Source organism: Ruditapes philippinarum, unplaced genomic scaffold (assembly GCF_026571515.1).
Source record: "Ruditapes philippinarum isolate M1 unplaced genomic scaffold, ASM2657151v2 ctg572_1_1_1_1, whole genome shotgun sequence".
Lineage (NCBI taxonomy): Eukaryota > Metazoa > Mollusca > Bivalvia > Venerida > Veneridae > Ruditapes > Ruditapes philippinarum.
In genome coordinates, this window is record NW_026866705.1 from 346,623 (window position 1) to 362,751 (window position 16,129).

The following is a 16,129-nucleotide window of genomic DNA, read 5'->3' on the forward strand; positions in this document are numbered from 1 at the left end:
TACTCTGGGGAATTTTTTTATTTAAAATTTTTCCAAAAACACATTTGAACCCTAAAAAAAAATAAAGAAAAAAATAAGGGAAAAAAAACTTTAAATTTATCGTGACTGTTCTTAGATGGGCTTATTTAAAAAAAACAGCATCCGCTTTTGCTTTTAAATTATTTTTCACCTTTTTGAATGGTTTTAACACTTGAAAAACTGTTAAAAATTTCCTATAAAACCCCATTTAAAATTTAAAAAATTTTCTTTTTTTTATAAAAAGAATCTTAAGATAAAAAAATTTTTTTTTAAATTTTTTTTCTGTTTTTTGGGGTTTCCGTTCACAAAACCCAGGGTTTTCCCCTTAAAATTCCTGTAAAGTTTTTAAAAAAAAAAAATTCTCCTTTTGAACTATGTAACTAAACAATTGTCCAATTTGCAAATTTTTTGAAATTAAAATTTTTTAATGAGCACTAAGAAACAAAAAGGTGAAAATACAAAAGGGATTTATAATTTTAAAATTTTATTAATCCCAAAAAACGTTTTATTGTTTGGTTGAATTTATTTTTTGGTAAGTTATTAAATATTTGTTACATAACGATGAGCACATAAAGTTAAGATGATAATTGATAAAGATATGATTGTAGGGAGATCATATCGATACCAGCAAAGATATCCCGCACTGTTTGGTATGCAGGGACATTTATAATTAGAAGTGAGATAGTAAATCATTGCATTGCATTAATTGAACTTTCATTAGATAAAAATATCATTTACATTATTGTTGTTATGTAAGGTAAAATTGTTGTTAAATCAGAATCAGTATGGTGGAATGTGGAGACGCATGATAATGGTCACAAACAACTTCTGTTAACATCATATTCTCATTCTACAAGCAGTAAAATATTTCGAAGCATTTCACACTTTTAAGCATGTCTTATTAGAGTTTCTGTTGATTCATACCTGCAACACAAGAAAAATAGTGGATGGCTATGTTCACTCGGTGTTCCGGCTTATTTCTTTCTTCATTATCGCCCAAATGTAGTTTCGCATATTGTTTTAACTAGAAAATCTTCAACAAAGTGAGTGATGTAAACAACTGTTGAGCCTAAGTATCACCTGTTTCAAAATAAATATATACTATTAAATCAGCATAAGATCATAAAGATGATAATAAGATGCTCTAAAGTCTGACAACATGCAATAAGATATTATTACGGTGGAGGCATTTGTAACTAGGATATAAACAACAACTAGACGCCTCTCTCTTGGTCATTAAATCATTTCATTAACAAAAAGCTTATTTGCTTTTAATGACCAGTAATAGGTTTTTAAAAAATCAGATGTTTCTATAATTGGCTTACTTCTTAATCAATTAATCATGTACGTCCAAAAAGTGATTGAAATACTTTTTCATGATGTTTTACACACACAAAAAAGATACTGAATGATAAAAATGATTGAAAGGGAATTATATAATGAGAAGAACATAAAGTTAGGTATATAGGGACATTGTTTGGAAGTGAGATACTTAAACATTGCATTAAGTGAGTTGTAAACTACACACTTCTAGACTTACTTCTTACTGAGGTTAATAAATAATGTATAGTGTATTTGTGCTTTGAAATCTGTCGTTGCATGAAAGTAAATTGTTGCTTTACGAGTAATTGATATTATCATATTAACATTCAAATAATTTAATAATTCAATGAGTCAGATTACTCTCATAATTCTTATTTACAAAATGTTGTGTAAGTTTGATATGAAAATAATAAATCAATTAAATATAGAATATTTGTTTAGTTAAGTTTACGATCGGTATAAATTCACCGAGTGAGCACCAAAAGGTATATTTCACGAGTGGTGCAGCTTATTAGAGTCAATACCGAGTGTCTTTTCTTATACTTCACAGTATCACACACATACGTGATATTATAGTTAACCTCCAACTTAACAGGATAAATTGCCTTGGAAAAAAGCATAACATTTATGTCAACATACTTTTTCCGTACGGTAAAAACTGCCTTAAATTCCTATTTCTCTGTTGACTGATATAAAATCTTTTTTCGTGTTTTAATGTTAATAAGCATTCATTCATCGTGCGCTTGAAGCGAATTAAGGCGCCAAGTTCATATGTTCGTAATTAGTACTTCATAATGAGATATTTCATCATTTAATTTTTTTGCAGAATGGTACATTTAACACATCGCCTACTTTTCTTACTATGTCTTGCAAAAAAATCAGAATAAATACCGCTAATTGGTTTACATTTATGTTGGTTTTATGTTATGTTGGTATGTTATAACAAGACATTGTTATGATGTTGTTACACGCGAGTTTGTTCGTTTGGATATCATTCTCTCCAGATGACATAAAGAGAATTTTTGTAATAAAAAGAAGAATGTTGTCCGGTCATAACAATATCATATGTTTCGGCCGAAGGCTCTTTCTCTACCTTGACATCCGGTAAGTTAATCGGTAATTTAAATTTTGTCACCACGGTCTTAGCCAGAGAGTGTGCTATGTTTAAATGGGCGCGTTGACACCTCCAAGCCAGGGCCGATATGAAGTGCAACACAATAATCTGGACAGAAAACTCGGCTATTATGAATTACACGGCCATTACGAGAACAGTCGGTTTTTGTGAGATTCGATATTTCTCATTGGCTGTTAACTCGGCCACTATATATATGAAGCCAACGCTGGACAAAAATAATTCTGAATGTTGTTACTTAGTATTACTTCATTATGTTCGTGTGAAGATACATTGTAAGTACAAAATGTTATTGACGTGTTTTGTTAATATCATGATAGTTAATAGAATAGTCAGGCAATGCCGAAGGCTTATATGACCGTCTTCAGTCTAATACAATTAAACACGTTAATGAAAACTTTTAAGTATTAACATTATAATATTAAATATGATGAATATTAAGATTACATTAATATTTCTTTTTTCGTTTTAGACAAGAAAATACAGATATATTTATGAGAGTAAATTATTACTTTCTATAAAAAAAAGAATCACAAATTATTTATGTTTCAATATATTATATGATGTTGAGGATATTTTAGTTAATCGATAAGTAATAATAAAATAATTTTTTACTTTAAAAGGCATGCTATCTTAAACATAGACACGGGACTCCAATTCAATTCTGAATCCATAAATCACTAGTCTATAAAACATTTATAACATTCATGCTTGTTCAATCTGCAATTCTTTCCTCAGTTAAGCAGGATATGCAAAAACAAGAGAGCTTTTAACCATCCTTTTTGCTGTAAGATCTGTTATATCAGAAAAAATGATATATATTAATGTACAATTCGTGTTTGTTTTTGTTTTATAGTAAACAAGCAAAAATATATTTTCCTGAAAGAAATTTTGTTATTTCTATTATAAGCGTATCGCGATTTTCTTTTGTTTTGTTTCATTATTATATGTTGTTGATGATATTTTAGTGAATTTGTTAGTTAAGATAAAATGCGTTTGTGAATAAATAAACTTTTGTTAAGCGTGAACAGAATCATATCAGACGTCAATTTAATTTTTATTCCACTAGTGTTACTATAAAACAGTTTGTTAGTTAATTTTTGGTACAACATTATAATACGTATAATGTCTAATTATGTTCCTTTGCAGACTAAACATGTAAGTGATGTTGCGTGCAATAACATTTGCTGCATTGTTTGACAATGTTTGTCAATGGACTGAAATTTTTTATACAATTTATGAATGTCACGGTTCAGAACTGTTCACTTTTTAAGGGGAAATGATGTGTAAGCGGCCGGATAGCTCAGTCAGTAGAGCAGCGGAACGGTTTTCAGAGGGTCTCGGGTTCCAGTCCCGGTCAGACTGCACATTTTTCTTAACCCGTGACATGAATATTCAAAACGACTGATTCGCAACGTAAATATCAATGTTGTCTCAAAACACTTGAATAGAACTATTCACATTGTTTTATTTGCCGGTAATATATTACTTCTTGCTTAACATTAATAATTATTACGGCAGTCATCAATATATGATATGTAATTTTTGCCCGGGTTGACATTAATTATATGAATTCATATAATAGTTCATATATTGTATTATATATTATATGTTGTGTATGTGCCAGACGAAATATGTGAATGTTATCAGTTAATCTGAGTATGAAAATATGCACTTAAATAGCTTATAAATTTAAAAATATGTAATTAACATAATTATCAATTCCGCCCAATTGCGTGAGGTAAAACTGTAAAAATAATTGGAAATACACCAGTTAGTCTGTTGAAAGTCTTAGATTTAAATGTGTCATTTATTCTAACATCGGATGTCTTTGAGTTTTTTTTGGTAAGGCTGTATAATTTCGACTGTGTGTGTCTAAACGAAATATTTTTTAACGAAACCTAATCTAGAAATATTTAAAATGTACATTTAACAGTCAGACGTTCTCTTTTAAATAAAAATTATGGTGAACTATTTCTTCTCATGAAACATAAACAAGTTCTTAAATGATATTATCCTTTTGTCTCTAAAATATGATAGCAATATCAAGAAGGAGAGGCGGCGTTCAATGAACTCTTATATTTGTTTGCTATTGGTGTTCTGTTACTCTGATACCAAAACTTTATTTATTGGAAACATAACTTAACTCTCTATTGCATTTTGTATCTTTTGGAATAAAGTACATTTAGACTTTTTTGTATTCTGAATTGAAGTAAATACACCTTTTGTTTACATTTTGTTACATTACTAATGATTATCGTTAAAATGCTTTAAAGGCTCTATATTTTCTTAATCCATTATTACAATAGTATACAATATACGTTTGTCCTTTCTAAAGAAGACAAAATGTACTCGTGTCAAAGGTAAATGTCCGTTTAAAGAAATTATTCATACAAACACATCAACTGATCATACTTATGTATCATTTGTAAAATGGTTAATTGTAAGTAATTCTATATGATGACGTACTTTTAAACACATTAGAGTAAGTTTTACAAGCCTCATAAAGGAAATTCTCAAATAGATAACAATGTCTTCTTGACGTTTTTATCTATTTCCTTCAATATTTTTTGATATTTATTTAGTTTTATCATAGTAATCTTAGTAGGTAAAAGACGAACATTGAAAGAATTTTCTATATAGTCGGATAATAAAGATAACAAATAACATTTTAACCGATTGCCAAACTGTTAACCATTTGTACTTTAAGGTATTTTATATTAAGAGAAATCTGGTAAAGTGGTAATGAAATACTAGGATCTTGATAAAACTTATACATATGAATTATATTAGACATCAAACTTAAATGTAATGGTAATTTATTATGTTACTATCTTAGAAGTGTGTACGTTATCACTAAAATCACATTTATTTACTGTTTAAGTTATAAAATATTTTCAGATATTAACCATAATGCTTGAATGTAACGTTTGATGCCAGACTTGATATTACCAACTTTTAGACAGGAACTACATACTTAATATGTTCTTTCGTTATCTTTTCTTAATACACAATACTATGTATTTATCTTTTTGAAATTTATAAGGGTAAATAACAGAAAAACTAAGTATCCGTAAAATCTATGTTAATTATCGTGTTCTTGAAAACTTATTCAGCACGATAGTTTGGCAATGTGTTGAAAGCAATACTGTTAACTGCTTCAGATCAGAATGTCCCTTTCTGTATTTTGATTTGATTTAGCTTCTAAATAGTAAAGTGATACTTTTCCGGCTGTAACATACGACATAAAAGGTGACCTGGTACACTAATTCCAAAAACATATAATGTTTTGCATATGATCTTTCAATACAAATGTTGCAATTTTAATAAAATCTGCAATTAAATCTGATCCTATAGCATTAAATACACATGTAATTATATTTCCAACATGTTGCAAAGTAGGAAAACCAATTTTGAAAATCTTTTGTTATCGTTTTGCTCATCATTTCAATCAAATTTCTTAATGATTATCAAAAAAACGTGCATGTATTTTAAGCATGAACAAATTAAATTTATGTTATGACAAAAAGTGGCTATAAAAATGACAAAGGTTTTGCCTTACCTGTTTTCACTGCGGATGATCACGTGACCAAAATCGTACAATTGGCTCATAAAATGGCGGCCTAAACGCTCGGTAAAAGCAGTAAAATTGAGGTAAGCATACATTTAACGTTAAATTTATATGTAAAACTAGGCCGCAGGGAACCCCTGTATAAAAACAACGTACAGTTATGTTATTGGTTACTTTGTAGCTCTCTGTGTAGGCCTGAAAGTCGAAAAAGTTGTTTTGGATGATGAGTACAATGGCCGAACAGGTACTAAAATACGTTGTTTTCAGTAAAAGAATCGCATTTTGCGCAAAATTAGCAATGACATCTCGTGCACAATCGGAAGTGTGCCTGTCAAGAACAATTTCCATCCTTTGTAAAGCTGCAAAACGAAGTTGTGCATCGTTTTAAAAACGAGTACAATGGCCGAACCATATTCAATGAGTACAATGGCCGAACGATTTAATTGCCTGTCCTATTTCGTCAAATTTTTCATTGAATAATGCTTGTTTCCCGCTTTCTGTCTTTGAAATCATACAAATATGATATTTGAAAGTGAAAAGAAGGAAGAAGTATTAAATTAAATGAATTAAGTTTGCTTGCTATAAATTCTCATCTTAATAGTGTTTTGCTTTGATAACACACGTGTACATCAGCGTAAAAGTATTTAAAATACAAAAATAAAATACAAACATGTACATTACATAGAATTTATTTCACCAGCAAAATATATGTTTCAATAACATACATAAAATTGTCAATTATTTTGGAAATAAAGTCAGGTTTTTGTTTTGTTTTTGTTTTTGTTGCTTTTTTATTTGTATTTCAGACGGGGGAAAAAGTGGTTCCTTTAAATGAAAAGCATGTTTACGTATATCTATGGAATATATACATGTAATGTAGATATTAGATTTTAAAATTTTGCTTATATTATCTTTAAATACTTCATCAAACCATATTAAGTTATTCAATAGCTTTACAGGAATTGGAAATTTCTTATGTGTTTATTTGCCGGCATTATGGCAAATCGTTTAGAAGACGATCAGCTTCATGTCGTCACGAGCAGGTACACAAGGGGAAGGTACCTCAAACATGCTGTGGGACATGGTTTCTAAGTTTCGGCAAATTGCAAAGACATTGGTTTGTAAATTGCATATTTTACATGAAGTACATAGCTGTCTGATGTTTGTACATACGGCTTGTGTGTCTAAGATGGAAAGAACACAAAGAAATGGTTACATGTAAACATCACCCAAAACAACTTTTTCGACTTTCAGGCCTACACAGAGAGCTACAAAGTATCCAATAACAGAAATGTACGTTGTTTTTATACAGGGTTTCCTCGCGGCTTAGGTTTACATATAAATTTAACGTTAACTGTATGCTTTGTACGAATTTGGTCTCGTGATCATCCGCAGTGGTTATGTCTTTCGTAAAAAGATGTTTAACAGAATACTTTGAGACTTACATTAATTCAACACTCTACATATTTCGACTTTAAGCGAGGAAGAAAAAAAAAACTTACCAAAAAACTAAAGACTTTATCTGGTCTCATTTCTTTAATTTTCGTTGTTTTGTTGTTTGTGTCTGGTTCTTATTTTTTGTGTGTTGCTTTGCTTTTTTCCCTTTGTTACTTTTTGTTTATGCTATTTGAAAAGTCATCTTGCTTATTTCATTGTTGTGTGTGTTTTATTTTGTCAATTAAATATCAGATATGTTGTTTTGTTTGTTCATGTATCTCTCTATAAAATGAGAAACGAAACTAAGGGCATATCATTTAACATTTTTATGCTATTTATGATTTGTTATGATTTTTTATTATATCTTTCTATTTTTCAGCGGAATGTGGGAAACCGAATGCCAATATGATCATGTTGTAATAAGGTACATATTGATTGATTATAATGAAAATCTGTTAAATTATTCAATATGAACAGTGATTGATTTCATTTACAAAGTAATAAGAGCCTTATCATTTGATTGATCTTTCGTTCATATTATACAATAATTTAATTAATAATCGAAATAACATATTTTATTCCAGAAGGTTTTCAATACATTATATACAGATTCAACTATATACACTGTGGAAATGGATTAAACGACATATATAAAATCTTATAAAATCCTTCTCCAAATTGTTTATAAGTTTACAACCGAAAAATAGCATCAGAAGAGATTTTTATATAAGCTTTAAGTTTTCCACTCAACCCTTTGTGCAATATATGTATTGTAATTTTGTTTGTTTATATGGAAGATGAAATAAATATCGTTAAAACCAAACGATGGCATGGATATACAGAAACAAATGTGTATGGCTAAATAATAATAATTGGAAGATCCTGTTGTTTATCATAAATATCGTTCTCAAAGGAAGATTTATCGATATAATAAGTTTTAAAAACATTATTTGTATTTAACATATCATTTAAATAAAGGTAGTTAATTCGAAATATATGTTCGGGACAGTCAAAGCCAATTTGTATGCATTAACTACAAGGTTTAATACTGTGTAATTAAACATTTGCTGTACATATTTAACTCATTCTTGGATTTTTGGAAATTATTTAAAAAAATAATTATATACATATATAAAACTTCACTTAAATGTTGTCACAACCTTTATTACAACATACAGGATCTTTAAAGAGACAAATCTTAAAATTAAATTGAAATTACATTGTTTGTATTCTAATGTTTTTTTAGCAATTAGTTTATATTGATAAAAAATATGTTTGTTAAGACAAAAATAAAGAATAAATTGATAAAGTATAAATTGAACATCACCCATACATCTGAAAATATTTAATGAATGTTTCGTGAATAAAATGGTCATTAAATTTACATGTGGAGTTAAATATCAAATTGAAAACAACTATGACAGAAAATTATTTTCACTTATTCCTGTTCACTTGGTTGGGCTTAACGTAAATTTAATCCGTTATATATTTGTTCCTTCTGGGAATTGGATGTAAAACAATTAATAAAAAACAAAGAACAATACCCCTAAAGAACGCCTAAAACGGCAAAAATAATTATGTTGCAGGCGCGGTTTGATTGAGTTTGTTCATAGACGAAAATGGAAAGTTACCGTTCACACCCCTTAGCACCAGCTTCAGTAGAATCTAACATTTATACAGTCTCGAAAAAGAGAAACTATTTGATTTATTTTACAGTTTAGCCTCACACAATGGAGGCAGGATTTGTAATTATACTATTACCATACTATTAAGTTAATGACATATTTAAATGAATATTATAATCATACTCATATCAATGGATTATATTCACATTATTTATCTGGCACATACACTTTATTGATGACTATGTTTTAAAACCATTTACTATAATGTAGATCTTTAAATACCAACACAAGCAACAACATGACGCTGACGTTATCAGTATTTCAATTATACTATTACTATGATTAATATAAATATTTTTAGTAAGCATTACTTCAAAAAAATAATGGTATAAGAAAACAAAATAAGGTAAATGAATGAAAAAATCTATATGTATGTATATTTGTGATTTCTACGTACAATATTTACTACATTTTTGTATTTCTTTAATAATGAAACAAATATTCAAAAATAATAGAACAAATGTCTTCATTGGGAAGTGATAATGATAACTTGCATTTGTCAACAAATTATACAAAATGAAACCTATGGGAAGCAAGTTACAATGCAAAATTAACAGTACGTTAATCGATGTCAATTTATAAAGTAGGACAAATACATACTTCAGTATATCATTCAATTGAAAACGACCAAGGGCAAAGAGGCTTTGGAACAATCTGAAAAGGAGGAAAATTGTTACAAAATATTAATATATTCTGATCCTTTTTGCGGCACGACGGATGCTCCGGCTGACCTTTGTCTACACCCATCGAATAGGTAAATTGATCAGGCCAAAGCTTAAGTTTAAACTATAATATCGCAATTCTATAGTGGTACATACTTGTATCCTTACAATTGTCAATTTTTGAACAAACAATTTGATATAATTTCAAATGAACTCAGTATTTATTAATCATGAAATGAAATGTAATACAATTTCTTTGATTTCTGTAAACGTGTAAACTTCTCATCACATTTGGTAACAATTGCGCTCAATATTTGTGCCCTGAATAATGATAAAAAAAACTCACTAAAGTTCTCTTTTATTACATAATAAAACCATATCTGCATTTCATATCAGTGCGATTTCTGTTTGCCGTTACTCTCACGGAAGTTACCGTGATAGAATGTTTTAAAATTCTACTTACCTTGTTTGTTTTTGTAAAAAAATATATTCTTTTACATTTGCGACAGAGGCACGTGTATATAAAATAGTACCAACATCCCCTTTTATTTTTAGAATCTTTTATTGATTGACTGTGTCCATTCTCGAACCCTTTTGTGATTTATTAGATAAATGATACCATATTAATTTTCCGAATTATTTGTGTGATATCATGTTAATCATTGTCTAAGATAATACAGTAGAAACAGAGCTATTTTTTAACAGCATAAACAAACCAAAAAACAAATGAAAGAAAAGAACAGAAACGACATTCATAATATTGGTAAGGAACCGCTTGATGATAATACAAATATTAACAATAGTAGGTGGACACTTGATAACGACTCTCAGAGTAAGTATTCTCTGGATAGTTGCTTTTAAATGTTGATTCTGAAATATTCTACCGCATTCTTTATCGCAATCAATTGGCAGGCACTGATTACTTACATCCAAGGGAAATTTAATTTTGGCAAAGTTTGTTTTCAAGGCAACTTTGATATGCATTATGTGTAGATACTTTTAAGTGAAACAATGTTTTTGTATTATCAAGCCTTATAAACATTCCATACAGATTCAGAGTTAATAATTCATTATCAAAACCAGTCTTAAATGATGAACTAATACATGCCGTCTGTTAAATTTTTAAACCAGTACAGGTAAATTTATTTAGAATTTTACTGGATGCAGGTGTAATACAATTATTTATAGATTACATTGGAATTGAAATGTGTAAAATAGTATCAATGTATTAAAATCAAAACGTGAGAAAACCATAGACATTTGAACCATCAGGATGCCGTTCAAATGGATTTCAAAGTACCTTAACATTTTATTTAAGATTTTTTATTCAATTGTCTGAATAATTAAAGATTTGATTTTATTGTTCGAATAAATTGAGTTTATCATCATGCTAATTGTTTGTTATTACATGTCAGTCTATACCATAACCAATGTACAAGTGAATCCTAATACATTATTTATAATGCAATTATAAGATAGCTCTTTTTAAAAATTGAAATAACAGAAAGATGTTCAGTGTAAAATGCACCCTAGGACACATGCTGATAGAATGTCTTCCAAAACTCACAAAAAAAAGAATATATCGAAATTGTATACAAGTATTTGTGCATACAATGCGAGATTCTAAATAATAATAATGTTTCATAAACATGAACATTTTTGTCAAATTTTAGATTAATATAATTCCTCATTTCAAGGAAGGTTAGTTATAGTTTTTGAATATATAACATTTTGTTTATTATTTGTATTTGATTTTTCTTGTGGCTCTGGAAGGATTTCTTCATTATTGCAAATATCGATTTCAATATCTTGTAATTATGTTAGGTGCGACACAGACTTCTGAATTAATTGAAAAAAGACGCTCATGCGCAGACACACATTAATAAGATTTATTTGGAGACGACTTCGTGTAGCTGCCTGAAAGACAAATGATACCAAAGAAATGATACCATACGAATAGATGTTGTGAAAATAACATCTTGTATACTACAATAAAAGAAAAATAAATGTGAAATGCAGACTGTGATTAATCTGCCTGTCCTTAAAATTACATTCCAAGTGAATCATCTCTCATTCCAACTGGCAGTTGCTCAAGCATTTCCACTTTAAGTTAGGCCAAATTTGAGTGGCTATATATGACTCTATGTTTAGATGTTAAACATATTCACAACATTTAGACTTAAACAAAATGTATAATACACAATTGTATTGTAATCGGAAATAATACATTTAACTGCCTTCAGATATTTGTCCATATTGAATTAAATAAACTAAAATGATGGTAAATATAAACATTCAGACAGACGTTTCTTCCAGTCTTAAAATCTTATCATTTAGTGATACGTGTGGTTTATTTTTGGATATATCTTGATAAATCATGTAATAATTTATAGTGTTCATCCGTAAGATCTAGATCACCTTTGATGATTCCTATTCATATCAGCATAATTTATAGATAGATGGTACTCTTGAAAGGTTTATGTTTTAGGTTTTACCTATGTTTTAAGAAAGTTGAACTTTTGTTGTTGTTTTGAGTTAGAAATGTATGTCAAGGTTCATATACATTTATTTTTTGAAACTTAAACTCGAAAATCTGTAATATAATATAGGCCTTGTATATTTATTAAAATGTATGATTTTATTTGTAATGAAGTGACGTGATCATTTTCTTAAAAACAGAATTTAATGAATTTTTGAATGAAAGTTGATATCCAAAGCTATAAAAATACAAAAAATATTATTATTTCAGCCTGTTAAAATAAAGGTTTGTTAAATTCTTATAGAATATGAAATATAATGTAAAACAAATATACTATCTGCCAAAGGCCTAGGGTCCTTTTGGACAGTCATATATTTAATGCACATAATTTTGTTTACACGTGCGAACAATTGCAAAATAAAAATACATGTGAGCACGTTCACGTAAAACAAAAATACAAAAATTCCCAAAAGTATTAAAAGCTGGTATTTTGATGTATATGTATTAATTAAATTTTTCATACCATATTTAAAATTAAATGTAACACCTATTTTTCATGTTTCAAAGTACACGTCTGGGTCACAAATAACTATCATAAACGGAATAACATATCATTGATTGACTCAAGAAAATCAATCACGTTTTTGACTCTGGGAATTTCTTTACGGTACTCAAAAGATAACTAATGTTTACTTCGAGGCAACAACATGCAGCTGCCTGGAAAGTGCATAGCTCCTAAAACACATTTGGTACCCTAAACTAGAAGAGAAATAATGGTAAAATAGACTTTGATTGATCGTGACTGTTCTTGAGATGGTCTTATTTCAAAGTACAGCATCCGCTATTTCTACTGCAGTTGTTTAATTTATTTTACACCTTTTTGAATGGTTATACATCTTGATACTTGTTTACAATGTAAACTATATAAACCACATTTAAATTTAAAATACCTACTTATTTGTATAAACAGATATCTTAAGATAAAATTAAATTTTCTGTTTTGGGTTTCGTCCACAACAGTTTTGCATACTTCTGTAGTTTTAAGTTCTACCTTTTTGAACTATGTAACTAAGCATTTGTTCAACATTTGCATTCAGAAATTATATTGTTAAATGAGCACGTAAGAAACAAAATGGTGAAAACATGATATAATATCCGGCAATATGACGTAGACATTTATAACAAAGATACAAAAGAAACCTGGGCGCCATATACTCTTAGACATTACTATAGATTATTAAAAATTGATCTGATTCTCAAATAAAAATCAGGAATCATTATATCAAAGGTTTTTCATAATTCTATAAATTCTTTAATCCTTAACTTGTTTTATTGCTTGGTTGAACTATCATTTACTTCTGGTAAGTTTTTGAAGTATTTTTTACATAACGATGTGCACATAAAGTGTGCATGATGATTGGTAAAGGTATGATGATTGTGAGATTATTCGGTACCAGCGAAGATATCCCGCACTGTTTTGTATTCAGGGACATTTATAATTAGAAGTGAGATAGTAAATCATTGAATTGAATGAATTAAATTTCCATACTGAAAGTATCCTTAACAATTTTTGTAGTTTAACATGGTAAAACAATTGTTAAATCAGAATCAGTAAGGTGGAATGTGGAGACGCATGATAATGATCACAAACAACTACTGTCAACATCATATTCTCATTCTACGAGCAGTAAAATATTTCGAAGCATTTCACACTTTTAAGCATGTCTTATTATAGTTTCTTTCGATTCATACCTGCAATGTTTACTATTGTGATAATTGCTAAGAGGAACATGAGAAAAATAGTAGATGGCTTTGTTCACTTTGTGTTCCGGCTTATTTCTTTTGTCATTATCGCTCAAATGTAGTTTTGCATATTTTTTTTAACTAGAAAATCTGCAACAAAGTGAGTTATGTAAACAACTGTCGAGCCGAAGTTTCACCTAATTCGAAATAAATATATACTATTAAATCATCATAAGATCATAAAGATGATTATAAGATGCTCTAAAGTATGACAACATGCAATAAAATATTATTACGGTGAGAGCATTTGGAACTAGGATACAAACAACAACTAGACGCTGTTCTCTTGGGCATTAAATCATCTCATTAATAAAAGAGCTTATTTGCTTTAACTACCAGGAATAGGTTTTAAAAAAATTCAGATATTTATATAATCGGCTTACTTCTTAATCAATTAATCATGTACGTCCATAATGTGATTGAAATACTTTTCAATGATGTTTTACACAAAAAATAGACACTGAAAGATACAAAATGATTGAAAGGGAATTATATAATGGGAAAAACATACAGTTAGGTATATAGGGACATTGTTTAGAAGTAAGATACTTCTAGACTTACTTCTTACTTAGTTTAGTAATATATACTGTATTTTTGCTTTGAAATCTGTCGTTGTATGAAAGCAAATTGTTGCTTTACGAGTAATTGATATTATCATATAAATATTCAAATAATTTCATAATTCAACAAGTTAGACCAATCGGCGGCAAGCATTTTACTCTCCTTATTCTTATATACAAAATATTGAGTAAGTTTGATATGAAAATAATTAAACAATTTAATATATGATATTTGTTTAGTAAAGTTTTAGATCGGAATATATTTCACACAGTGAGCGCCAAAAGGTATATTTAACGAGTGGCGCAGCTCATAAGAGTCAATCCCAAGTATGTTTTCTTATACTTAACAGTATCGCATACATACGTGATAGTTTTTTTTTGTAAAATGGTACATGTAAGACATAGCCTACTTTTTGACTATGTCTTACATGTACCATTAATTCAGCTTATCGGTTTACATTTATGTTTGTTTTATGTTATGTTGGTATGTTCTAACAATACATTGTTATGATGTTGTTACACAATGTTTCAAATTTCATGGAAAGATTTAAAAAACCAGAATGCACCTAAACTTGTTCTACATGTATTGACTGTTTCTTTTAATGTAAAATTAGTTAAAAAACATGTAACCGAACGAATCTGAACAATAAAATCTTTCATTTTGATAAGTTTATGACCGTTGCATATAGGTTAGTTTGGATATCATTATTTTCTGATAGCATAAATATCATTAATTTTGTAATCAAAAGAAGAATGCTGTCCGGTCATAACACCATTATATGTTTCGGCCGCTGGCACTTACTTCACCTTGACTTCCAGTAAGTAAATCGGCAATTTGCAATTATTTCCACGGTCTTAGCCATATAGTGCGCTATGTTTTAATTGATTATTAATAAGCAATGCAATGTTGGGCGCGTTGACATTTCCAATGCAGGACCGATGTAAAGTGCAACACAATAATCGGGACAAAAAGAGTGGCCATTATGAATGACACGGCCATTATGAGAAATGTCGGTTTTTGTGAGATTTGAAATTTGTCATTGGCTGATAACTCGGCCCTATGAAGCAAACGCTTTACAAAGGAAACCTCGACAACATTTTGAACTGAGTAATATTCTGAATATTGTTAGTTGATATAATGTTTCATTATATTCGAATAAAAATAAGTCAACATTTTATTGACGTGTATGTATTAATATTATAATTGATAGAATTGTCAGGCAATGCCCAAGGTTTATATGACCGTCTTCAGCTTAATTATTAACATTATAATATCATACATGTATACGTTAAAGTTATATTCCTGGTCAAATTCATCAAAACACATTGTCAAATTAACGCCTTATTGTTATCAAATGCATTATTTAACTAGTATTGACAAAGTTTTCCAACTTAGAAACGCTCTCCGTAACATTTCTGACCATTCTAAAAAATGCATTTTCTTATTTGACTGGGTTAG